This window comes from Vitis riparia, chromosome 6, assembly GCF_004353265.1.
Source record: "Vitis riparia cultivar Riparia Gloire de Montpellier isolate 1030 chromosome 6, EGFV_Vit.rip_1.0, whole genome shotgun sequence".
NCBI classification, from domain to species: Eukaryota; Viridiplantae; Streptophyta; class Magnoliopsida; order Vitales; family Vitaceae; genus Vitis; species Vitis riparia.
The window spans coordinates 416,766-444,257 of record NC_048436.1 but is presented as its reverse complement, the minus strand read 5'-3'; the positions used below and the strand labels follow the sequence as shown (position 1 = coordinate 444,257).

Here is a 27,492-nt window from a genome sequence, read left to right as displayed (position 1 = left end):
GTCTTTAATGTTAGCTTAAATTAGTTTAAATCTCTCTAAAACATTTTCATCTTCTTTTAAAGCTAACATCCATAAGAAAATCACCTATTTTCCTAATTTGAATATCACTTGTGTTTGCGAAAACCCTTCCCAGTGAACGATCCTAGAACCACTATGCTATAGTAGCTTGGCTACTTTTTGTAATAGTATTTAAGGTATAAATTTTGTTGATACGCCTTTAAAGCTAAGCTACCAAGAGTCGAATAAAAAATGTCAAACTTTACCACCCTTATACTAGTTCATTCAATCCTTGGAGGTATAATAAGTCCACAATAGTACAGTCCTTTTGTTTTTTTTTTTTTTACCACATGCCTATTCCTAAGTCTTGTGGGTTTGTTTTATTTTTATTTTTTAATTTTTTAAATCCATATACAACTATTGTATTTCTCGAGTTTCTATCACAAAGGTCCAACAAGTAACAACAAATGAATGTATTTTTTGGTTGAATAAAATATATACGGTGAAGGTGAAGTTTCAGCTTATAGCCTTTCCAATTAGACCATAATTCCCTATTGATAATCAATTTCTTGAAAACTTAAACAATTAAGATTTATACACATAAAATTTTGTATATCTTTAAATATTCTTTTTTTGTGTGTCATTTTTCTCTTTTTATTTGCTTTCTATGGAATAATTTTTCCCACCAAATTCTCCACATTAAAATGGAGTATTTCTCTTTTTGTCTTTGTGTTAAACAAACATGTCGATATTTTTATTTCAATTGAATAGATAAGGAAAGTTTTTCCAAATTTAGATGTACTAAGATTTTTTATATTTATTAAATATAATAAATATATAATTGTAGACCCCTTTTGCGGATGACTCGGGAATTGAAAATTTTTCATTTTTGAAGTGGGGGGACCTCTTTCTGGACGGGACAAGCTGCATGGACGTGTGGCAACCACCACCAACTTGCCATGGTGGTGGTTGAGGGAGAGACATCTCTGAGCAAGAGATAATGGATGAGACAGGAGCAGTTAGGTGAGATCGAGAGAAAACGAGGAGAGGGCCTGGGCAGAAAAAGAGATGAAGGAACGAAGAGCAAAGGAGGGATCGCTCAGCTTGAGGGAGAGATCGGCTGGAGAATTTTTGGAGCAAGGACAGTTAGAAATCCGTTCCACTTTACAGGAGATGAACACTTTCAGGTATGATTATTATGGCTTTCATATGTGTTTCAACTAATATGTTTTTTTTTTTTTTTCTGCTGGATCCTGAGTTCTATTTTAATTTAGCTCTATTCAGTTTCCTCATGAGATATCTGTAATCATGTCTCAGTTCTCATTTAATATTTGTTTGACTTCACTCACCCTCATTAAGGCCCGTTAATAACAATATGAAACGTGGTTTGTATGATTTCCTTTTTGTTTCTATCATTTGTGCTCTGTTTTGGCTATCTTCCCTAGTTCCAAGTATCCATGGCATGCATCAGACTTCCCATCTCTGCATGAAAAGGTAAGGCAATGTGAGAAGCGTGTTCTCAGTCTGAGGATATGAAGATTTGCATTCATGAGTTTGTCATGCTGTGGTATTGAGCTGCCATTCATTGTTGGTAAATAAAGTTAGTGTCATCAGTTGGAGATTGGAAGAAGGTATGGTTGATAGAGCAGCCTAAGCTTCGTTAAGGGATGTGGGGGAGTGACATGAGGGTTAGAAATATTCACTGAATGGGTGTTGTTACTGTCGAAGAATGGTATTCTATCATCCCATGGAAGAGGTCATTTCATCTTAGATATGGCACAATGCCAAAATGAGGGGAATGTGAGAGAGTCTTCAGGGGATGTTTGAGTCTCATCACTTTGATGGCGTAGTGGCAACCATAACAACTTCAGAAGAGATTAATGATGAGACCCTCTCCTTTGTCTATAATGGTCACATAGCAGTGACATCGACTGTAGCATGCCTAGTTTTCCATAAGGATGGGGTGGTTGTTTGATTGGGAACGACAATGAAAGAAGGAAATTCCTTCAGTCATTTTTTTTTTTTTTAGCTTCGCGAGGTAATGGTTACTATGGAAAATGGTTTATGCCCTAGCTATTGAATGCATAGCAATACAAGCTAATGGAGTTAGCTTTTGTGACTTGTTTGGAGTTGGCTGCTATGTGTATATAAGTGGGTCCACCATCGGACGTCCTTGCTATTTTGACTAGACCAGGCTCTGAAACTTGAGCTCCATTGGTATATCCCCTTCATCTCACTTACTTCTTCCATCTTTATACCCATTAATCCATTTCTTCCCCTACCCGTTCTATCAGTGATATCCACATTTTTCATACCTATTTTTCAACATCTATTGTACCCATTTCACTCACCCATCCATCACACCCGTTACCATAGTTGGCCCCACCACCCAACCCACTTCCCTTATCACCCTCTATTACCCATTGTACCATTCTTTCATCACCCACTTGTTTTCTATCTTCTCATGTACATGGAGCTTTATGCGCATGGTCATCTCCACCTTTCCATCTCTTACATACTTTATGCCCATTCATTATATTCCTTTCTAGCAGCCCATACCTATCACCACCTTTCTCTCTCTACACCACATACCCTTCATGCACACTATTTTCTCACTAACCTACACCACCCAATACCACCATGCCCATATCAACGTCCTCTAACCCATTCTCTTATCATATTATCGATACCCATTCACCAATCTTCCTACATGCATAGCCATCATTCATACCCATCCGTCCAATCCACATTCCTTCCACTTCCGCTATTTTCTTACATGCGTGAACCTTGCATGCATGGCTACCCATCACACCCTCCATACTTGCTTAGTCCATTTTCTACTCATGCCCGTTGTCAAAACGACCTCATCTCATCATCTTTCCACTTCCCATGCATATAACCACCTTTAAGAGACCCTACACCTTCATTCTCTCCACGTCTCCATATCTATTACATCCACCTCATGCCCATGTCATTTTTTTAATGCTTTCATACCCTTTTCTCTCATATCTCTTTCCTATCATACCCATGCCATGCCCGCCATACTTAACTTTTTCTACCAAACACCCTATACACCTCACATACCCATCACTACCTTTCTCTCTCTACACCACACCACGTATCCATTCTACTCTCCACATTCCCTCATGCATTCCCATTACTCATATACCCACAAAACCCGTGTCTTCCCACCTTAGCATGGCCATGCATGGCCACATTATGCTCATTCTGTGCTCCTACCCTTTTCATGCCCACATCTTCCTATCACTTTCATACCCATCCCCTCACTTTCAGCATGGCCACACAATGCCAAGCTAACCTCCACTACCCATTCCCTCAACCCCATGCTCATATCCTTCTATGTCCACTCACCACCCTCCATCACAACCACTATACTTGCACCACGTTCACTTACATTAGCCATAAACACACCACTCAACTCATTTATCTCACTACCCACAGTTCATTTCCATCATCCCCCACGTGTGTGATGACCACATTACATAGCAATCTTCATTCTTACCATCCTTCACGCCCGTTATCAACAACTCATACCCCTCATATGCCATTTTCCATCTATCATGTCACCATCTTCTTACAATGCCCATTAATACCCTCCTCCCATCATCCATGTCACTAATGATATCCACCCCTTCATACACATCGATCCCCATGCATGGAGTCTCGACATTGTGGCTGCGGGTTAGGATGAGCGAGCCAGGTCATTCCATAGTAAGAATAATGATTTCTCTCAGATATATCTAGGCCCACAAGATACCCAGTTGAGGATGATTCATGAGGTGTTTGGCTGCATGGAGATTCGGTCAGTTTGTTTTATGGCATCAGTGCACTGGAAATTCATTTGGTGGGGATATCTAAGCCGTTATAAGAACTAGTATCAGTCCTGTTGACGTCTATGCAGAGGAAACTCTTAATATTAACAAATGTGCTAATTGTGTTCACAATGTTCAAAAGGAATCCATTGATAATTGAGATTGGGCCATCAAAGGAAATATAGAAGGTGCACTAGCATCTAGAATACTTGCAAACAGAACTTATCGTTTGTGAATAAGGAATTTCATCTGATGAAATGCAAGTTCTTTAAGGGAAGGATCAATGTAGATGTAGCCAAAGTCAATAGATTAGGAAGTCAAGGAAGGTTAAGAATGCAAGACTTCACTCATTCTCTCTTGATGAAGATATCTCCAATTATGGCGCTTATTAGAGATGTGGTAAAGTCACATATGCGAAGCAACCAGAAGTATTAGACTGGGAGCTTTTGAAAGAGGCACTTAGTTGTTTACACTTACGGTGTTCATTTTTATACTTGCATTAGTGGGTGTATTTCATCCATACAACCGAGGAACACTTTTCACTGCACTAGTGGTCATCTAAGCTCTTACATTTGGCATAGTAGGATACACAACAACCTCTTTCTATTGTCAGCTTGAAGGAACCAACTGGGTTAGGAATCTGCTGCCGACAGAATGTCTTTTCTGTGTTCCTCTATTCCTTACATTCTGCTTCCTTAACATTGTTGCAATTATTTACAATGCAACTACAACACTCCTCTTTGGCACAATTATGGTAATTGTCCTTATATGGACATTAGTAACACCACCATTGCTTATGTTGGGTGGGATTGCTAGGAAAAATAGCAAGGCTGAATTCCAAGCTCCTTGTCGCACTACAAAGTATCCCCAAGAGATTCGGGCACTACCATGGTACAAGAACACTATTCCTCAAATGGCCATGGCAGGTGATTCGTTCCCAATTGGTGTCTCAGCTGATTCATGTCCAGCTGGTGTCCCTTGATTTTGGTCCTCAGGGAGTAATCAACAAAATTTATAACCTATTACACCATGTACTAGGATAGCCTTAGCTAGCATAGCATAGTGGCTCTAGGGTCGTTCACTAGGATGGGTTTTCACTTTTCAATTGATATTAATTCAAAGATGAATTGGTGCCTTTTCATTTCAAGGTTAGCTTTAAAAGAAAACGTAAAGATGTTTGAAAAAGGATTGGTTTTAAGCCAACCAAAAATAGTAGTAACTGATTTTAATTACAAAGAAAAGTGTTTCTTGGAGTTTAGATCACCAGACTCACATTCCTTGTACAAAAAGGGAGTTTTGGTCACTTGTTTCTTTTCCTCGCATTAGAGAATTAACATATAGTTAATTCTCTAACCGGTGTGGTACAGATGCTTCCCCTTAATGGATTCAAACACTAATTCCTTCTCACTGATGCACCTTGCAATGGCTCATGCCTCTCACCTAGCATTTGCCATTCAAGGTGATCTTTAACCTTGGATTACCCGTCAAAAGCTCCCAAGAGATAACTAATGGATGTCTCCGTGGAGTCCAAAAGCTTACCAAGTGTTGGCTATTCTAGAAAATCCTACCTTCAAACCACCTCCCAAAAGCTCGCAAGAGATAAACTAGTGCATCTCAATGGATGGAGATCACTTGCCTTATCAAGTGTTGGCCCAGGTGATTTAAAGGCGTTTTAAGTTAACTAAAAAGATAAAAACCATTAACGGGTTACACTTTCTCTTCATTAAACACTGAAACAACAAAACTTCAAATTATTGCATGTGGAAACTTACCCCCCTTTCTTCACTCCAAGAGACGAAAAGCCTAGCCTCTCATCCTCTGAGGAAAAATCCTCAGAGTTTGATTGGCTAGAAAGAAAAATAACGAGAAAACAATATATATGAAAAGCAGAGCAAGTGCTCTGTATTTTACTTCATTCCAAAACTGTACAAAGGATGCGTCTCTAAGAACAAGCTCCCGAGATTTTATTCTTTCATAAAGAAAATTACAACTATATATAAGAGGTTATTCACCCTTTGTTCTTACTTAAAGACTAAGAAATCCTATGATAGGTGGGTTACAAGGAGAGTTTGGGGATTTAGACATCAAATATCTAAAGCAAAAAATCTCAAAATGTCAGTCGCAAATATCAAGAAGCTTCAGGAGAAATTCCGTTGCACTATGCAAAATGGCTGCGAAATTTTCGCAGCAAAAGGACAACATTTTCGCAGCCAAAGGCTGATTTCGCAGTCGTGCAACATTCTGCCTTCAGCTTGGAGTGATCTGCTTGCAATGGCTATAACTCCTTCATTTCAACTCCGAATCGCACACCGTTTGAAGCATTGGATTGTTGAGTTCCTGAGCTTCGAAAAAAACTCTCCAGGTAAGCGCTATCAGAGGATCCGGACATGTCTGACCGGGGAAGTTGAAACGCCCTCCTCTCTCATCCGGCATCAGGCGCCGAATGTGAAATATCCGGAGAATGTGGGACGTCGGCCGGACAGAATTTCGGATGTGAGATATCCGGAGAAGGTGGAACGTCGGCCGGATAGAATTCTTCCCCGGGTGGAATGAGCTATGCCACGCGTTGCAAGGGGCACCGTCTGCGTGTGCAAGGGAAAGAGAGCCACGTGACATTTTTTAGGGAGGATCCCACACTCCTTATATTCCGGATTTGCTTATGGCAAAGCACTTCAAAGTTTCGGGTCTTCATGTTTCTGAGCTTTCCATTGCTTTGCCATGGATTCCAAAGAACTCTCCTTAATCTCGGATTGCTTTGGTGATCAAAAAGCTATCAAAACACCAAAACTTAACACAATTTGATTAGAATTGATTGCAAGGGTCCTTAACATGTTAATTAGGTTAAAAGTTGATAACTACTACTCAAAAGTGTTTAAAAGGGTTAATTACTAGCTATCAAATAACACTTTTTGAGTAGTAATCAACAGGGTTTTTGCCTTTTAGTGTCGTCTACATTGAGCTTTACTACATATTTGCTAGTGTATGGGTGGGATCAGTACAACATCGCTATGGCCCGTCCAAGTTCAAATATCTTAATGAGGAGGCTTTTAAGGGTTACTCCAACGTGTTCTGGAGTTGGAATAGGCAGTGAGATGCTAGGTGAAATTTCAAATGTCACTATTGGTGGGTTGGCATAGTTGGGATTCTGTAACTGGGGTATGAATGAAGACCGATGAGGGGAAATGAGGATTCTTTAGAGTAGGATTCATCTGATTAATGGCAATGATATGAAAATGGTAGATGTTTGTGAAACCAAGGTTTGGTTAATCTCAGTTTTGATGATAATAAAACATTGTTTAGAACTAATGATTATATTTTAAGTGTGATTAGGCAAGAGGATTTCCAAAGTGGCAATTACAAAGACATATCAAGCCAAAGAGAAATCATGAAGAAGAAGACCACCTCAAAGAGAAGTGTTTTTCAAGACCCAAGCTTCATAAGATCTCTTTGTAAGGTTGTTGGTGCACTAGGTTTTTTCATGCATTGCATTCTTTACTTATGCACCAAAATCATCCAAGAATTAATTCATTTTAAATCCTTTTAAAATTGGATGATTTCATGTTTTCAATTAAAACCTTGTGTCAAATATTTTCCAAACTTGTTTTAAAGGTTTTAAGTTGAAAAAGTTGGGTGTTGAGCCAAAAATGGCTCAACCTGTTGAACCGGATGAACAGTAATCGGTTGACCCCCAGCTCAACCGGTTGAAGGGTATGAACAGTAACCGGTCGACCGTTTGAAAAATGCAAAAATTTTCTCTTTCTTCCAGAACGGTTGTTCAACTGGTCAAGGTTGAACCTCGTCCGGTCGAGGTCCGGTTGAGGTCCGGTCGAGGTCCAGTCGAGGCCCAACGGTCACCTGCCAAGCATTAAATGCTAACGGCTAGTCAACCGGTCGACCCCCAGCTCGACCGGTCGAACCCCAAACGGCTAGTTTGGCTTTTTTCTTCTATAAAAAGGCTCCAATCTTCATTGTTTCAAGAGCTTAACCTTCCTAAATCATTCTTAAGTATATTTGAGCCTTAGAAGAGTATTTTTGAGTGCACCATTGTTCCAAAACTTGCATATCATTAGTGCACCATTCAATCTTAGTTTCTTGTATCATTTGAGCTTAAAGCTTTTGTACTAGGATTTTGTGAGATCTTGTAATTGTAAATCTTTGAGAGGAAGTTTTCCAAGAGTGTGGTATCTCTTGAGAAGTGTAAAGGGTGCTTGGAGCCAAAAGTCCAAGAGGGTGGATTGGAACCATAATCCAATTGTATTGCTTGAAGGCTTGGTATGGAAGCCTTGAATTAGTGGAACCTCAAGCTTGGGATTGAAGCTAGAGGAGAGTGGATGTAGGCCGGGTTGCGCCGAACCACTATAAATCTTGTGTTTGCATTCTCTCTTCCCTACTCTTTTAAATTATATGCAATTGTGTTTATTTTGTTTATTATATATTTGCATATAATTGTCTCTTACATTCACTTAGTTTAAATTTTTTTAAAAGAGACCATCACCCTATTTACCCCCCCCCCTCTAGGGTGATTACCATAGTTTGGATTAGCCTCAAATTCCTAACAATGTTGAAGTAAACTGATTCAAAATCTTGGAAGGAAGTTTCCGAAATCCCTGTCTCTCTTCATATGTAGACGAGAGGTTTAAGGGCTTTGGTCATGTTGAGTTTGCTACTCTAGAAGCAACACAGAAGGCTCTCCAAATGAATTATAGAGACTTGTTGGGTTGAGCTGTTAGACTTGATTTGTTCTATGAAAGGGTCACATGTACTCCACGTAGCGGAAGAGAAATCAATTCATTCTAAAAGATCAGGACCAAGACAGTTGACTGTTCCCTTGGGGTTTGGACCAAACAAAAGCAACTGGGGTTGGATTTGGTTGGAATGGTGCATGGCCACCTTAGCATGGCTACCCTTATGCCACGTGTCACTTCCTTTTATTTTTCTCACTTTCACCATTCTTGGTTTTAAAAATATTTTTTCCAAATCTCATTCTTCGCATTATTTTCTAGATTCTTCATCCTTAGAGCTTTCAAGTCCCAAAAATCACATTTTTAATAAAATTTTGCTGTCATTTTCTTCGGCATGCAATTTTCATAACTTCCATGATTTCTAAAATGTTTTAAAAATAAGTGTGAATTAAATTCTGTAATTCCAAGTGATGAAATTTACGGAATTAATTCATGAAAGAATAAATTGGGCTTTGGTGGGAGCCCAACATTGGACGTTTCCCTTGAAAATCCATTATTCACATTCAGGCATCCAGAGCTACCGTTCACATTCAGGGGTTCAGAACCATCATCTCTCACAGTTTGACGTTCAGAGTCACTGTCCCTTTCATAGTTTGGCGTTTAGAGTCACTGTCTCTTTCAAAGTTTGGTGTTCAACGCTATCATCTTATCATGATCGGGTACTCGTTGCCACCTTTTCAGCATTCAGGGCTACGTTCCTGGCGTTCAGAGTCATCGTTCATAGTTTGGAGTTCAGAGTCGTCGTTCATTCCTGGAGTTTAGAGCCATCATATCCTTTAGTTCAACGTTTAGAGCCATATTCCTAGCATTTAGAGTTCATGGCATTTAGAGTTGTCTTCCTCTGATAGTTCGGTGTTTGGAGCCACGTTGCTAGCATTTAGGATTGCCATTTCATTTTAGTTTAGCATTCGGAGTCATTCTTACCATTTGGAGTCACTTTCACCAGTCTTAGGCGTTCGGAGCCATGTCCTCAGTTTGGCATTTAGGGCCATCATTTTCTTCAGTTTGGCGTTCAGAGTCGTGTCTTAGTTTTAGCCTTCAGAGCCATTGTTTGACTTAGTATTCGATGCCAACATCCTCCTTTAAGTTTTGGCATTCAGAGCTATCGTACATACTTATTCAGGCACTTAGAGTCACCATCTTTCCTCCTTTTGGTGTTCAGAGTCGTTTTTCCCCAGCCTTGTCATTCATAGTCATGGCTCCTGGCATTCATATTCACTGGCGTTGCACATCTTGCCTTCACGAGTTTACATTCGACCTCATTTCCCTTACCCCGTTACCTTGTGCCTATCTCTTGCTCATCATGCTCTTCTAGACTCCCCCTCCCATTGCACATGACATAGTCCTTTGAGTTCACGACACATGTCTCGATCATGTTGTTTGGCACCACACACTTAGTGTCCCCATGTTGTTCACATAGGGCAGTCCCCTTTAGGTGCATTCTTTTCTATACTCCTAGGTGGTTCGGTTGTTACTCATCTTTGACATTGATCTTCGAGTCACCTGGGAAGGCATCTTGGAAGGAGTTTGGATCCATAGCACAGCTTTAGAGGCACTCTGAGCGCTACCATTTTCTTAAGATGTTAGAACCTCTTTCATTCCTTGGTTTGGGCGAGTTCATGTTCTATTTGTGCACCTTTAGGGGTCTTTCTTTTTCTTCGGTAGAGTTTACTCCATTCCACTCACTATTCACACTTTCTTTTCACTCTAGTGTTCATATTCCTTACACTCGTGAACTCTACTGAAAAGTGGTATATTTGTAGACCCTTTTTGCGGACGACCCGGGAATTGAAAATTTTTCATTTTTGAAGTGGGGGGATCTCTTTCTAGAGGAGGCGAGCTACATGGACGTGTGGCAACTACCACCAACTTGCCATGGTTGTGGTTGAGGGAGAGACATCTCTGAGCAAGAGATGATGGATGAGACGAGAGCAGTTAGGTGAGATCGGGAGAAAACGAGGAAAGGGCCTGGGTAGAAAAAAAGAGGAAAGAACGAAAAGCAGAGGAGGGATCGCTCAGCTTGAGGGAGGGATCAGCCGGAGAATTTTTGGAGCAAGGATAGTTAGAAATCCGTTCCACTTTGCAGGAGAGGAACACTTTCAAGTATGATTATTATGGCTTTCATGTGTGTTTCAACTAATATGCTTCTTCTCTTTTTTTTTTGCTGGATCCTGAGTTCTATTTTGATTTAGCTCTGTTTAGTTTCCTCATGAGATATCTGTAATCATGTCTTGGTTCTTGTTTAATATTTGTTTGACTTCACTCACTCTCATCAAGGGTCATTAATAACAATATGAAACGTGGCTTGTATGATTTCTTTTTTGTTTCTATCATTTGTGCTCTGTTTTGGCTATCTTCCCTTGTTTCGGGTATCCATCCATGGCATGCATCAGATTTCCCATCTCTTCATGAAAAGGTAAGGCACTACGAGAAGTGATTCGTTCCCAATTGGTGTCTTAGCTGATTCATGTCCTCTCAATGGTCCCTGACAGTTGTGCCATTTGATTCGTGTCCAGCTGGTGTCCCTTGATTTTGGTCTTCAGGGAGTAATCAATAAAATTTATAACCTATTACACCATGTACTAGGATAACCTTAGCTAGCATAGCATAGTGGCTCTAGGGTCGTTCACTGGGATGGGTTTTCACTTCACAATTGATATTAATTCAAAGATGAATTGGTGCCTTTTCATTTCAAGGTTAGCTTTAAAAGAAAACATAAAGATGTTTGAAAAAGGATTGGTTTTAAGCTAACAAAAAATAATAGTAACTAATTTTAATTACAAAGAAAAGTGTTTCTTGGAGTTTCAGATCACTAGGGTTAGATTCCTCATACAAAAAAGGACAGTTCCGGTCACTTGTTTCTTTTCCTCGCATTAGAGAATTAACATATAGTTAATTCTCTAACCGGTGTGGTACAGATGCTTCCCTTTAATGGGTTCAAACACTAAATCCCTCTCACTGATGCAACTTGCAATGGCTCGTGCCTCTCACCTAGCATTTGCCATTCAAGGTGATCTTTAACCTTGGATTTCCCTTCAAAAGCTCGCAAGAGATAGCTAATGGATGTCTCCTTAGAGTCCAAAAGCTTACCAAGTGTTGGCTATTCTAGAAAATCCTACCTTTAAACCACCTCCCAAAGGCTCGCAAGAGATAAACTAGTGCATCTCAATGGATGGAGATCACTTGCCTTCCCAAGTGTTGGCCCAGGTGATTAAAAGGAGTTTTAAGTTAACTAAAAAGATAAAAACCATTAACGGGTCACACATTCTCTTCATTAAAAACTAAAACAACAAAACTTCCAATTTATGCATGAGGAAACTTACCCGGCTTTCTTCACTCCAAGAGACAAAGAGCCTAGCCTCTCATCCTCTGAGGAAAAATCCTCAGAGTTTGATTGGCTAGAAAGAAAACTAACGAGAAAACAAAAATATATAGGAAAAACAGAGTAAGTGCTCTGTATTTTATATTTCTTCCTTATACAAAAGGTTGTCTCCAAGAACAAGCTCCCGAGAGATTGTATGATATCGATGATAATCCTCTGATGTAAGGGAAATTACGAACTATATATAAGAGGTTATTCACCCTTTGTTCTTACTTAAAGACTAAGGAATCCTATGATAGGTGGATTACAAAGAGAGTTTGGGGATTTAGACATCAAATATCTAAAGCAAAATATCTCAAAAAGTCGGTCGGAAATATCGGGAAGATTCAGGAGAAATTCCGCTGCACTGTGCAAAATCCGGGTAATCTGAATTGTCGGTTGCGGATGCTCTCCGGGTAAGCGCTATCAGAGGATCCGGACATGTCTGACCGAGGAGAATTCCGGGTGTGAGATATCCGGAGAAGGTGAAACGTCGGCCTGACAAAATTCCGGATGTGAGATATCCGGAGAAGATGGAACATCGGCCGGACAGAATTCCTCCCGGGTGGAATAAGCTATGCCTGCACGCCGCAAAGGGGGACCGTCTGCGTATGCAAGGTGTATTGCTATCCAGAGCAACTCCATCAGGATTTCCCCAAGAGGACACGTGGCGCCTCCCCTATCCGGACTCCCTCAGGGAGAAGCACACGGCACTCGTGACATCACACCCCGGCCAATAGCATATCCTATCCGGATATGTTGTCCGGATGGAAAACATTGACTAAAGTGAGCAAGCCTTGCTACAGCCCACGTTCCGCCACCCTCCGATGGTGTGTCCGGACGCCCTATCCGGACATCTTTTGCAGGGAAGACTAGGGAGGATCCCACACTCCTTGCATTCCGGATTTGCTTATGGCAAAGGACTTCAAAGCTTCGGTTCTTCATGTTTCTGAGCTTTCCATTGCTTTGCCATGGATTCCAAAGAACTCTCCTCAATCTCGAATTGCTTTGGTGATCAAAAAGCTATCAAAACACCAAAACTTAACACAATTTGATTAAAATTGATTGCAAGGGTCCTTAATATGTTAATTGGGTTAAAAGGTGATAACTACTACTCAAAAGTATTTAAAAGAGTTAATTACAAGCTATCAAATAGCACTTTTTGAGTAGTAATCAAGAAGTGTGCTCTCAGTTTGAGGATATGAAGATTTGCATTCATGAGTTTGTCACGCTGTGGTATTGAGCTCTCATTCATTGTGAGTAAATAAAGTTAGTGTCATTAGTTGGAGATTGGAAGAAGGTATGGTTGACAGTGCAACCTAAGCTTCGCTAAGGGATGTGGAGGAATGACATGAGGGTTAGAAATATTTGTTGAATGAGTGTTGTTACTGTCGAAGAATGGTATTCTATCATCCCACAGAAGAGGTCATTTCATCTTAGATATGGCACAAAGCCAAAATAAGGGGAATGTGAGAGAGTCTTCAGGGGATGTTTGAGTCTCATCACTTTGATGGCGTAGTGGCAACCACAACAACTTCAAAAGGGATTAATGATGAGATCTTCTCCTTTGTCTATAATGGTCACATAGCAGTGACATCGACTGTAGAATGCCTAGTTTTCCATAAGGATGGGGTGGTTGTTTGACTGAGAACGGCAATGTAAGAAGGAAATTCCTTCAGTCATTTTTATTTTTTTTAGCTCCGCAAGGTAATGGTTACTATGGAAAGTGGCTCATGCCCTAGCTATTGATTGCATAGCAATACAAGCTAATGGAGTTAGCTTCTGTGACTTGTTTGGAGTTGGCTGCTATGTGTATATAAATGGGTCCACCATCCGACGTCCTTGCTATTTTGACTAGACCGGGCTTCGAAGCTGGAGCTCCATTGGTATATCCCCTTCATCTCACTTACTCCTTCCATCTTTATACCCATTAATCCATTTCTTCCCCTACCCGTTCTATCAGTGATATCCACATTTTTCATACCTACTTTTCAACACCTATTGTACCCATTTCACTCACCCATCCATCACACCTATTACCATAGCTGGCCCCACCACCCAACCCACTTCCCTTATCACCCTCCATTACCTGTTGTACCATTCTTTCATCACCCACTTGTTTTCTATCTTCTCATGTACATGGAGCTTTATGCGCATGGTCATCTCCACATTTCCATCTCTTACATACTTCATGCTCATTCATTATATTCCTTTCTAGCAGCCCATACCTATCACCATCTTTCTCTCTCTACACAACATACCCTTCATGCACATTGTTTTCTCACTAACCTACACCACCCAATACCACCATGCCCATATCAACGCCCACCAACCCATTCTCTTATCATATTATCGATACCCATTCACCAATCTTCCTACATGCATGGCCATCATTCATACCCATCCGTCTAATCCACCTTCCTCCCACTTTCGCTATTTTTTTAAGTGCATGAACCTTGCATGCATGGCTACCCATCACACCCTCCATACCCACTTAGTTCATTTCCTACTCATGCCCGTTGTCAAAACCACCTCATCTCATCATCTTTCCACTTCCCATGCATATAACCACCTTTAAGGGACCCTACACCTTCATTCTCTCCACGTCTCCATATCTATTACATCCACCTCATGCCCATGTCATTTTTTTAATGCTTTTATACCCGTTTATCTCATCTCTTACCTATCATACCCATGCCATGCCACCATACTTAACTTTTTCTACCAAACACCCTATACACCTCACATACCCATCATTACCTTTCTCTCTCTACACCACACCACATATCCATTCTACTCTCCATATTCCCTCATGCATTCCCATTACTCATATACCCGTATACCCGTGTCTTCCTTAGCATGGCCATGCATGACCATGCATGGCCACATTATGCTCATTCTGTGCTCCTACCCGTTTCATGCCCACATCTTCGTATCACCTTCATACCCATCCCCTCACTTTTGGCATGGCCACACATGGCCAAGCTAACCTCAACTACCCATTCCCTCAACCCCATGCTCATATCCTTCTATGTCCACTCACCACTCTCCATCACAACCACTATACCTACACCACGTTCACTTACATTAGCCTTAAGCACACTACTCAACCCATTTATCTCACTACCCACAGTTCATTTCCATCATCCCCCACGTGTGTGATGACCACAGCGCATGGCAATCTTCATTCTTACCATCCTTCATGCTCGTTATCAACAACTCATATCCCTCATATGCCCTTTTCCATCCACCATGTCACCATCTTCTTACAACGCCCATTAATACCCTCCTCCCATCATCCATGTCACTAATGATATCCACCCCTTCATAAACATTGGCCCCCATGCATAGAGTCTCGACATTGTGGTTGCGGGTTGGGATGAGTGAGCCAGGTCATTCCATAGTAAGAATGATGATTTCTCTTAGATATATCTAGGCCCAAAAAATACCCAATTAGGGATGATTCATGAGGTGTTTAGCTACATGCAGATTTGGTCAGTTTGTTTTATGGCATTAGTGCACTAGAAATTCATTTGGTGAGGACATCTAAGCTGCTATAAGAGCTAGTATCAGTCATGTTGACGTCTATGCAGAGGAAACTCTTAATATTAACAAATGTGCTGATCGTGTTCACAATGTTCAAAAGGAATCCATTGATAATTGAGATTGGGCCATCAAAGGAAATACAGAAGGCGCACTAGCAGCTAGAATACTTGCAAGCAAAACTTATCATTTGTGAAGAAGGAATTTCATCTGATGAAATGCAGGTTCTTTAAGGGAAGGATCAATGTAGATGTAGCCAAAGTCAACAGATTATGAAGTCAAGGAAGGTTAAGAATGCAAGACTTCACTCATTCTCTCTTGATGAAGATATCTCCAATTATGGCACTTATTAGAGAGGTGGTACAGTCACATATGCGAAGCAACCAAAAGCATTAGACTGGGAGCTTTTGAAAAAGGCACCCAGTTGTTTACACTTATGGTGTTCATTTTTATACTTACATTAGTGGGTGTATTTCATCCATACAACCGAGGAGCACTTTTCACTGCAATGGTGGTCATCTATGTTCTTACATCTGCCATAGTAGGATACATAGCAACCTCTTTCTATTGTCAGCTTGAAGGAACCAACTGGGTTAGGAAACTGTTGCCGAAAGAATGCATTTTCTGTGCTCCTCTATTCCTTACATTCTGTTTCCTTAACACTATTGCAATTATTTACAATGCAACTACAGCACTCCCCTTTGGCACAATTATGGTAATTGTCCTTATATGGACATTAGTAACATCACCATTGCTTATGTTGGGTGGGATTGTTGGGAAAAATAGCTAGGCTGAATTCCAAGCTCCTTGCCGCACTACAAAGTATCCCCAAGAGATTCCGGCACTGCCATGGTACAAGAGCACTATTCCTCAGATGGCCATGGCAGGGTTTTTGCCTTTTAGTGCCATCTACATTGAGCTTTACTACATATTTGCTAGTGTATGGGTGGGATCAGTACAACATCGCTATGGCTCGTCCAAGTTCAAATATCATAATGAGGAGGCTTTTAGGGGTTACTCCAACTTGTTTTGGAGTTGGAGTAGGCAGTGAGATGCCAAGCGAAATTTCAAATGTCACTATTGGTGAGTTGGCATAGTTGGGATTCTGCAGGTGGGGTATGAATGAAGACTGATGAGGGGAAAAAAGAATTCTTCATAGTAGGATTCATTTGATGAATGGCAATGATATGAAAATGGTAGATGTTGAAGCAGACCGATTCAAAATCTGGGAAGGAAGTTCCCAAAACCCATGGCTCTCTTCATATGCAGACGAGAGGTTCAAGGGCTTTGGTCATGTCGAGTTTGCTACTCTAGAAGCAACACAAAAGGCTCTCCAAATGAATAATAGAGACTTGTTGGGTTGAGCTGTCAGACTTGATTTGTCCTATGAAAGGGGCACATGTACTCCACATAGCAGAAGAGAAAGCAATTCACTCTAAAAGATCAAGACCAAGGCAGCTAATTGTTCCCTCGAGGTTTGGACCAAACAAAGCAACTGGGGTTGGATTTGGTTGGAATGGTGCATGGCCACCTTAGCATGGCCACTCTTATGCCATGTGTCACTTCCTTTTATTTTTCTCACTTTCACCATTCGTGGTTTTAAAAATATTTTTTCCAAATCTCATTCTTCGCATTATTTTCCAGATTCTTCATCCTTAGAGTTTTCAAGTCCCAAAAATCACATTTTTAATAAAATTTTGCTGTTATTTTCTTCGACATGCAATTTTCATAACTTCCATGATTTCTAAAACATTTTAAAAATAAGTGTGAATTAAATTCTGTAATTCCAAGTGATGAAATTTATGGAATTAATTCATGCAAGAATAAATTAGGCTTTGGTGGGGGCCCAACGTTGGACGTTTCCTTTGAAAATCCATTTGATTGAATTGTGATATATGATAATTTCGTACTTGATTAAGTGACATGTGAGCTATGTTTTATGTCCATTATTTGTGCACTAACCTCATTTCTTGATAGCGCATTGTGGCTCGTTGCCCAGGTACGCATCCACTTTCATTCTGGTTATTCTCTATGCATGTTCTGACTTTTGTATGTGCATGATCGTTTTTAGTATCCATGGATTTTCTTATTGATTGTCACGTCAGCTTCATTTTCTTAGTAGAGACCCGACTTTAGGGATTTAGAGGGGTGCTACAGTCTTTTCCATACCTTCCCGATAAGTAACCTAACCCTCAAGCCCAATCCAGTTTTTCACAGACCACCTTTTCCAAAAATAAGGAGTCACACTTAGAGTTTTCTTTCTTATTTTGTTTACCATTTTACAAATAAAACAAAAATAAGTGACAACTCCAAATCATTTTCTAATAAATAAAATATTTTTCAAATAAAAATCGAGTTCGCCATCGAGTGAAAGTGCATGAGCCAAAATATGGGGTCCACAATAATATTCATAATTTACTATTTAAAATTTATTTTCTAGAATTAAATATGATTTCATTCAGTATATTATATCATTCCATTATCTTAATAAGTTTGTATTATTATATAGACAATGAACACAAAAGCAGCTAGCAGGCAGTACAAGTCGATGCGTGGTATGGGGTACAAGCCGATGCGCGATAGGGGATAGGTGGGCCCAAGTGCTGATGCAGGGAGGGAAAAAAGAGGTGGAGTTAGGCCCAAGTAGCATCGACTCAATGAGAGGGAAAAGGGTGTGTGTTTCCCAACCATGGTTCAGCAGTGATTGTTTCCAAAACTAAAAATTAGACCTATTCATAAAAAGCATTTAAACTTTTGTTTCCAAGATAAAAAAACATATGAATGGCTTGTGAATTTAATATTAATGAAGACGATTAAGAGGTGATTAATTAGACATAAACAATTTTGATATAAGAATGATGTGAGAATGAGAACATGGAAACTTTCTACACATCGTTGGATATCTGAGGATAAAGATGGAGAGAGAACATATAGACTTCCTACCCATACGTTGGAGGGAAGATGTGACAATGCCAATGTGGAATCTTCTACTATACCACGTCGGCAGGTACCAAAAAATCCTTCGGACCATTGGATGTGAAAGACTGGATCTTAGCCATCCACTTCAATAGTTTTTTATTAAATTTTTTATTACAACTTCCAATATGTGGAGGTATAGTTTGAGATGAACATTGAGAGGAAGGGTGGGTTGTGAATAATCAAAATTTTAATGAAAGTGAAATTTGAGTTATATATTAACGAAGGCAGTGGCACAGCAGGACCAAGAAAATACCGGTCACAGTGGCCAGTGAAGCAAAAGGGGGGCAACATAAAAGAAATGATAAGATGAAGGAGAAACTAAAAAAGGGTACAATTTGAAAAATCAAACTTGTACGTCATTGTCTGTGCTAAAATATAAAGCAGGCGGCATGTGAGAGAAGAAAAATTGTAGGAGAGGAAGAGGAGGGAGGAAGACGAGGCAGCGAAACGCTTATAATCAGGTAAGTCCGTCCGAAACCACCCTTGTTGCTGTTGTATTGAATGAGTTCCTTGAGGCCTGAATCATGTCATTCTCAGAGTTTACTAATTTTTTTGGACAGATATTAACAGAGTAATATCCATAACAACATCATGCCTACTCACTGTGCATCTTCCATTGATGTTTGGGAAGCTAACGGCTCGAACAACGAAAGCTTCATGCCGCCACTTTGCCCTGCATCATTCTTTCCCTTCTCAACTTCATAGTTCCGGTGCTCGTGGCTCTTGTTGGTTGGAGGTTCCAAAATGATACGGTCTCCGTCTTTCACTTGGAAGGAGGTGTTTGTCGGTTGACCACAGAATATTCATGGAGAAACTTCACACTCTATTGACAAGAATGCAACAAAGTCAAATGAGAAGAAACCCTCCGGTTCTACCATTGACCATCATCGATAAAGGTCATACAGTCATTTAAATGCTTCAGTTGTGAATTTGATCTATTGGAGGGCAACTTTGATATAATAAAATTAAATAAATTTCATTTAAAATAAAACTTAAATATTAATGAATAATAATAAATAAATGTCAACAGACATTTTTAAATAATATAGCTTCGATAAAAATTTCCCAATAGAATTTTTCTAGTAAGTGTATCCTTCTATCTTTATGAAATTTTATACGTTCTAAAGTAACATGAAAGGGATCCAAACAAATTAAACTTCCTGCACTTATTTATATGCAAGTCATGTTTTAAAAACTAGACTGGACCAAACCGACAATCAGACCTTAATCCAGTTTGATTCACTTAATTGGACTGGAATTGATATAAACTGACATTGAACCGTCCAACCACTAAATCAGTGGACCGGCTCAACTGAAGTTAAAGTTTTTATTTTTTTCAAAATTTATATCAGGCCCAACATTCCTAAGCCCAATATATAGTTCAAACCCAACTTTTAAAGAGCTGACCAATATGCTTTTTAATGAGGGTACAACTTGGATAGGTTGATCTGACCCGATCCAAACTCAACCCGATATTTGGCCGAACTTGGGTAATCATTTTCAATACTCAAGTTGGGCTAAGGTAAAAGTGGGCTCTCATTTTCATGATATTTAGATATGAGAATCCCACAACCCAACTTGGGAGAATTCTACCCTACGGCCTGGCAGTTGTGCACGTGGCAGCAAGAGGTGTAGAAAAAAGTCAGTGGGCAATGGATAAAAAGGTTGTCAGGCAAAGGAAAAGCCAAAAATCAAACATGTTCCTCATTGTCGGTCCTAGAAAATAAAGTGGGCAGCAAGAACAGGAAAATTAATTTGTTGGAGAGGAAGTGAACGAGGGAGGAATAGATGAGGAAGAAACCCTCCGGTTGTACCATTGACCAACATGGATAAAGGTCATAGAGTCCCCATAACCAACATGGATGCAGTTTATACAGCCCCTACTGGTACAAGTCCACAATAGTAGAGCCTTTCCTCTTGTGTTTTTCTCTACTACGTACACACTTATTCCAGAGTCCTGTTGTGTTAATTTGTTTACTACTTACACAGCTATTCCTGAGTTCTATTGTTTTTCTTGAGTTAGTGTTACCAAGTTCTAACAACAGAGGAATGTGTTACTCAAGTTGGGCTAAGGTTAGGATTTTTCAATCCGAGCTCAATTTGGGTTGAGTTTGGGCTAAAATTTGAATAACCCAAGCTTAGCCCGAACCGGATTTTGAATGTTTTTATAAAATTTATAATGCAAATTATCCTATATAATAATATTCATCTTCTTTTTCTATTTTTAATAAAAAAAAGATCAAATTATATAATATTATATATTTTTCATTTTTTAGAAAAATATATAAATTTATATTTATTCTTTTGTTATTATTTTAAATTTTTGTCCTATTTACTATTTAAATTTTCATATAAATACATTTAAAAAGTTTTTTTTTTAAAAAAAAAATTATAAATGGATTTTGATATGTAACAAGTTAATTGTTTCTTAATTCGGGTTGGGTTTGGGTTAGTCTGACCAACCTGCCCAAGTTGCAGCCCTACTTTTTAAAAGTCATTTAATACTCACATAAAGGGCCTAATATTCTTAAGCCCAATGCATGCTTCGAACCCAACACTAAAAATGATTGATAGGTGTGTTGTTAGGCCTTTTTATGGGATAGGTTTGAAGGTTTTGCTAACTATATTTCTTATGTGGGACTCAGAAAGGTTGGACGAGACTGGGTCTTTGGTGGGAAAGCTGGGGTGCACCAAGAGTTATTAAAATCTAAATCTAAATATTTATGATTTATATAAGATAATAAATACCAAAATAATATATATATATATAACAATTAAATTTAATGAAATATATAATTATTAAAATCTAAACAACTCCGAATAATAAAATTTTATCTTATCTTAATAATTAAAATTTAGATATATTTAATCAAATTAGAAATACTAATTCAATAAATCTTCATATTATTCTTATCCTAGTTTAAACTTTCAATATTAATGATAAAAAGATAAAATATAGTTCAAATTTTTAATTATTTATATATATATTTTTTAAAATTATAGTTATTTTTAATTTTAAATTATATATTTACAACTGATTCGATTATCAACCTGTGAACCAACTTTTCCTAATTCTCTTTTAACGTATAAAAAAATTGTTTATCATCTCAAACGTGAGGGATTGTGGTTGTAGAAATTGGAGCATATTATATACATTGATAATCTCCATATGCAGTGTCCTACTAATATTGTTCCATATGATACAAAAAAGTGAAAAATATCTTTCCATATGATAAATTGATGGAAGTATGCAAAATGAGGGAAAAACTATTATGTTAATGAGTGGTTGCCTTAGGACAAGAAACAAAGTTAGATTCATATTTATTGAGGGGAATGCGTGAAGCCCACGAGGGAGTCGCCTTCAGAGGCTGCGATTTTGGTAACTCGTCTCAAAGTTAAGCTTCTGTTTTTTTTGTTATTTTATTATTTGTTGACTAGAGAGAGAACGTTTGTGAGAGTTATTGATACCTTTGGATAGGGAGGCGACGGTGGTTTTAGGACAACGTGTCTACACGCACCTTGCTGTAATAGGCCAACGTGTTTGGTTTAAAAGAAAGGTTTTGAGTACTAATGTAATTTTAACTTGTGGTAATGAAGAGTTTCTGCAGATGCATCTGTAAGTGCAGGTGCAATTCTTGCATAATCTCATCACCTCCATGTCTTCCATCTCCTCTGTTTTTTTCAATCATCAGTCACATTTTCCAAATTATTCAATATATCACAACAATTCCCAATCAGAAGCCAGACAAGTACAAAGACAAACCAAATTTTTGAACCAAGCTAAGTGAGCTTCACCTCTAATTCTCACCCCCAAATTTTCCTCCGGTAGAGAAGAAAGATACAATTAAACAGCTCCCCTACTCCCCTTTTCCTTCGATTCCGTTTGTTTCAAATAAACCAGACACCAACGCAATCAACAATCTCCACAAAACCCGCATAAAACAAAATCCAATTTTTTTTTCTCTTTTTTGTTGTAGAGAGTTGAGAGAATAAAAAATTAAAAAATAAATCAAAAAATTGGTAGACATTCACGGCTCTGAGGGAAAGAAAAGTCGAGAAAATAGAGGGAAAATTGATGGGTCCGACATGTTTGGCAGCTGAGAAAAGCAAAGGAAAATTGAGGTTCAGAGGAGCGTCATCAAAGCAGAAGGGCTATGGGTTGGGGTGGCTTCTTCTGTCATTGTGCTTCTGGAAATTCTCCCAGGTTTCTCTTTGAGTCGGTGATTGAAGAACCCTTCTCCTTCTCTCTCCTTCGTCTCCACCTGCCACCATTTGTTACTGAAAAATTAGGCTTTCGTATATATTTAAAAGATAAGAAATGGTGACTCACCTCACAACACAGGACCTTGGCCAAGTCTATCTTGATTACATCAATAGGAATGCGAGTTGAAGCCTATAATTCAAAAAAAAAAAAAAAAGTTTTTCCAAAGAACAGCTATACAACTTTCCACATAAGTTTGTTCATATATAAATGATAAGTAAAGCATTGAACCAAAGATTTTGAGTGGAATGATTTAGCTTTTATAGATAATAGATAAAGATTAAAAAGGCTTAAGAATTCTTGAAAAAGCATGCCTATTCTCAAACAGAGTCCAGTGTTCCTCTGCACCACATGCATATTACTCAAACACCATCTTAGGCAATTTTTCCTTCGCAATTGCCTCATACTCCACAGCATTTGTAATATCTATTTTCAGTTAACTATGTTCCAATGTCATCTTTATCCTACATGATAATTAATTCTATTGAATTGCAACATATAATTTTAAATGTCGATCTCTTAAATGTTCAGTACTTTATGTCAAGAAACATTGCAGAATTTATCATTACAGCATAATTATCATGGAGAACATAGTGCAACAGATATGCTCTGTCTAAATTTAATCGATGCTGACCAGAATATGGCAGCATGATTAACAATAATCCATTATTTCTAGTAACAACATTGATCTTGATGCTCTAAATTTCTAGTCTGAGAAAGTGAAGAAAAATAAAATCAAACAAGTTTGTTGACTGCGTAAAAGAAAAACATGTAGGGCTCAAGTTTCTACCTTATCTCTTATGTGCAGCTCCTGCCTAAGGAAAGCTGCGACGGGTTGATGAATTCGATGACTACATATGTGATCAAATGTTAACTTTGGTGGCATTCCAATTCAATGGCCATAAATGATGGAACATTTTTGTGCCTTAAATACTTCAATGAAATATATATATATAGATATATATGTATATGTAGGGAGAGAGAGAGAGAGAGAGAGAGAGAAAGAAGTATATATGGTATATATGGATCATATGATAAACATACCTGCAAATATGCATGATAGCCTCTAAAACTCTTAACAGGTATATATACAGGATATATATATATATATGTACTACATATGATCCCACTTAAGATATCATCCTGAAATTCATCATCTCCAACTTAATTTGCAACTTTTATCTTTTTATTTTTTAAAATTAGAAACTGACTTTGCAGCTTTCTCCATGGCTTACCAACTAGAGTAACTGGTAGCCAGTTGCATCCAATTCAAAATCCAAATTTACTAGAAAGTATAACCAGAAAGCCTAGTTTAAAAGGTATAAGGAACCTATTTGGGACTAAGTCCTTATTCTCTTGATTATATTCTTCATTCACACGTGTGTCTATGCACACATATGCAAGCAAAGGGCATATATTTAGTAGGTATCTCCAGGAGATTTTCTTTTTCCAAATTGACCCGATAAAAGATTCAGGCTTTTTCATTTCGTCTTCATATTATTGTTTGAGACAACATAACCATCCAGAAGAAAGTAAGTTGAATATGTGAATTTTGTATCAGGAAGTCTCCACACTAAGACATGCAAAATGATGGCAGTTCTTATTATGCTATGTCATGAGACTTAAGTATTACTTCACAACGACCAAAAAATTAATGGACAAGTCAAAAGCAGGAAAAAAATGAATTGGTCAACAATTCAGATTTGTAAAATAAGCAAAGGTAGCAAAATGGTACTTACAGCAAGATTAGGATTTTCCCCTTTTTTGCTTACAGGTATGTCAAGCTCTTCAGAAAAATATCATACTTCCAACATCTTTGTTACCATCAACCTTCCCTTCATCAAAAGTCCACTGAATCCTCTGTCATATTTATCAGCTATATCTCCACCTAAAAGCAATGGAGACTCTGATGAATTAGAAGAAGAAATGCACTGATTATATGCTAGGGGATGTGGAAGAAAAGATGGATTTCCAAGATGTTGACAGCTCTCAGAGCTTGAAGAAAGTGACAAATAAAAAATGGTACAAAACATAGAAGACTGAGTAAACATGCAATGTGGATTCAGGTTATAAGATATACCCGAAAAGGTTTGTTCAGTACAGTAATTACATTCAACTCATGGTATTTAGACACAAAAACTTGCATGAGGAAATTGAGCTATTGTTCTTTTTGTATATATGGAGGAAGACATGCAGATCAATCTTTTCCAAACAGTAAATGTCCTCCAACTGATTCAGGGGGGACAGAATAATGGGTTTGCATCACTCATCTTAGATTACCTGTTTGATTTAATGAGATGATACTGTGGGGATTCATGGTCTTGAGATGACAGTTTAGTTCTCAGCAACACCATCGAAATTGAAAGATGCAAATGTTACATTCATCTAAGAGGTTTTCCAAAATCAGCATTTTAAATAAAAGGACAAACACTGAAAGAATAATTGAGCTATATTAGCATCTGACTTCATGTGTACTGATCAACCAGAAAAATAGATTTTTTTTTTCCCAATAGGCAAACAAAAATATATATATCAACCAGAAAAGTAGAGTTATCTTCAGCTTCACAAAGATCTTGTAGTTTGATATTCATTTGTTTTTTGATGTATGGTTTGACATCAATTCAAAGTGTGTTTATCACGCGAGGGACAAAGCAGGAGGAAGCCATGGAGTACCTGAAGTTCTTGGAAGAAAAGTTGAAGGGAAAGAAGTCCTTCGGTGGAGAGATGATGAGGTTCCTTGATCTTGCCTTGGGTTTGCTTGCCAACATGATTAGCATATTGGAAGAGATTGTTGGCCTAACAGTTGGGGATGAGGAGAAATTTCCATTGTTGTCTGCATGGACGCAAGATTTTGAAGATGCTCCAATCATTAAAGGCAACTGGCCACATTGAGACAAAATGATTATCTAGTTCCAAGCCCTTCTTGATGCCATCCTTGCAGCAGCAGCATCAACATCTAAATGAACCTCCAGGGTTCACAAAAGAGAACGAACAAGAATCAAATGGTACATGCATATTTCATATAAATGCATGCTTGAATGCAGGTGGAATTTTCAAATAGTTTGTCTTTGGAATTACTATAAAGGGAGTGTTCTCACACACTTCTTCTTCCCCAATGAAGAACCCCTTGCAACAGTACACATCACAAGACCTTATCCCCAGCTGTTTTGGGTCTGCAACAAAATAGATTTAACACCATTTTATTTTTGTATTCAATAGAACATGGTCATGAACAGCAATGTTGCATATTTCAAAAATCAAGTCCAATCCAATGAAAAGATACAAAATTGTAGGCCAAAAGATCCTATAATTCCCAAAGCAAGAAATGGACAAATGGAAAGAAAACAAAAATCATTATCAATATAGTTGCCAAAGTTTTCTATCAGCAATAAATACATTCCACACCTTCAAGGTGATAATGTAAATGGACACACAGAATTTCATAAATTTCTCTAGATTCAGGGACCAGAAAGAGGTAAAAAGGTGATTTTGGAACTCCAACCTCTATGATCAACTCCTCAACCTTTTCCTCCACTTCTTCTATCCTGCACTAGGAAGAAGTGTGGTTCTGATAATTGAAATTGTGGTTCTGATAATTGAAATTTGGATCTAAAAATCCAAATGCATAGAAGTCCCATAATATAATTGTTGGACCAAGGGCAAAGCACCAAACAAAGTCTTATTGACACAATTTACTTTATGTGATCAAATGCATTAGAAATAAAATGTTACATATTCTAGCTTCTCATCTAGTAATTTCCAAATGTGAGACTAACTAGTGATTTTTCATTTACTTAAGAAGATTTAATCTCAATTACAACTTTAGAGTATGCATTTCCCTAACACATATTAGCTTAGAAAAATATCATTCTGAATTTAGGGACATGCATTTTTTTTTTCTTTTGATCAGTAAATGAGATTTGTATTAACCACACCAAAAAGGGCAAACCAAAGTACACACGATGTATACAATGGTGGCCTAAAAATGCTAAAAAAAGGAAGAGAAAAAAAAAAGACACTCTCTCCCTCAAACCGACCCCAACCAATCAATGAAATCTACTATGGACATCAATCTTTCACCTATAAACAGTTTGGTCCAAGTTAACAAGTTACACAAACAAGTATTTCAGCCTTTGGATTGAGAGTTTCACATTCTCAAAAGATCCTCTATTTCTCTCTTTCCAAATAGTCCAGAAGAGGTATAAAGGAGTTGCCCTTCAAACCTTTTTCCGCTTTCTTCCAACAAAGGAATCATGCCAGCCTAGTAGAGTCTCTCTAACTGTGGACTGCATCACCCAAAAAACTCTAAAGAGAGAGAATAATAGCTCCCACAACACCCTTGTCTTGTCACAATGCAAAAGGATGTGGTCAATAAACTCCTCATGAGACAGACAAAGGAAACAACAATTGGCGAAAGACCACCCCCTCCTTTGAAGCTGGTCAAGAGTCAAAGTTTTTCCCCAAGTCGCCTCCAAAGCAAAAAAGGACACCTTACAAGGAACCCACACACTCCACACAACACTAGAAGGGAATTGCACTTTCCTTCTTATCTCTAGGCTAGCATAAAGTGATTTAATAGAGAAAGTTCCACTCTTCGTATCAACCCAACACACTTTATCCTCTTTACCCTCTTATACCACTTTATCTTGAAGTCTTGCCAAAAAGCGCACCCCAATAACAATCTCCCAGTCATTTAGGGGCCTTAGGAAGTTAGGATTCCAGCCACCCCCTCATTAGAATGCTGCCACAACTCCGCCACCCAAGTATCTTTAAAGT

At 38.5% G+C, this 27,492-nt stretch overlaps 1 long non-coding RNA gene across 3 annotated transcripts; it reads right to left on the bottom strand.

The window, feature by feature from the left end:
• Positions 1–22,152: 22,152 nt before the first annotated feature.
• LOC117915809 lies at positions 22,153–27,492 on the bottom strand. 3 transcript variants are annotated; one of them, XR_004651453.1, is made up of 4 exons: positions 25,390–27,492; positions 24,456–24,604; positions 22,786–22,848; positions 22,153–22,717 (listed from the first exon to the last, which is right to left on the bottom strand). It is a non-coding gene; the product is annotated as an uncharacterized LOC117915809 (long non-coding RNA). The 3 variants fall into 3 exon arrangements; XR_004651452.1 differs by lacking the exon at positions 22,786–22,848 and having other exon boundaries at positions 25,390–25,889; positions 26,122–27,492; XR_004651451.1 differs by lacking the exon at positions 22,786–22,848.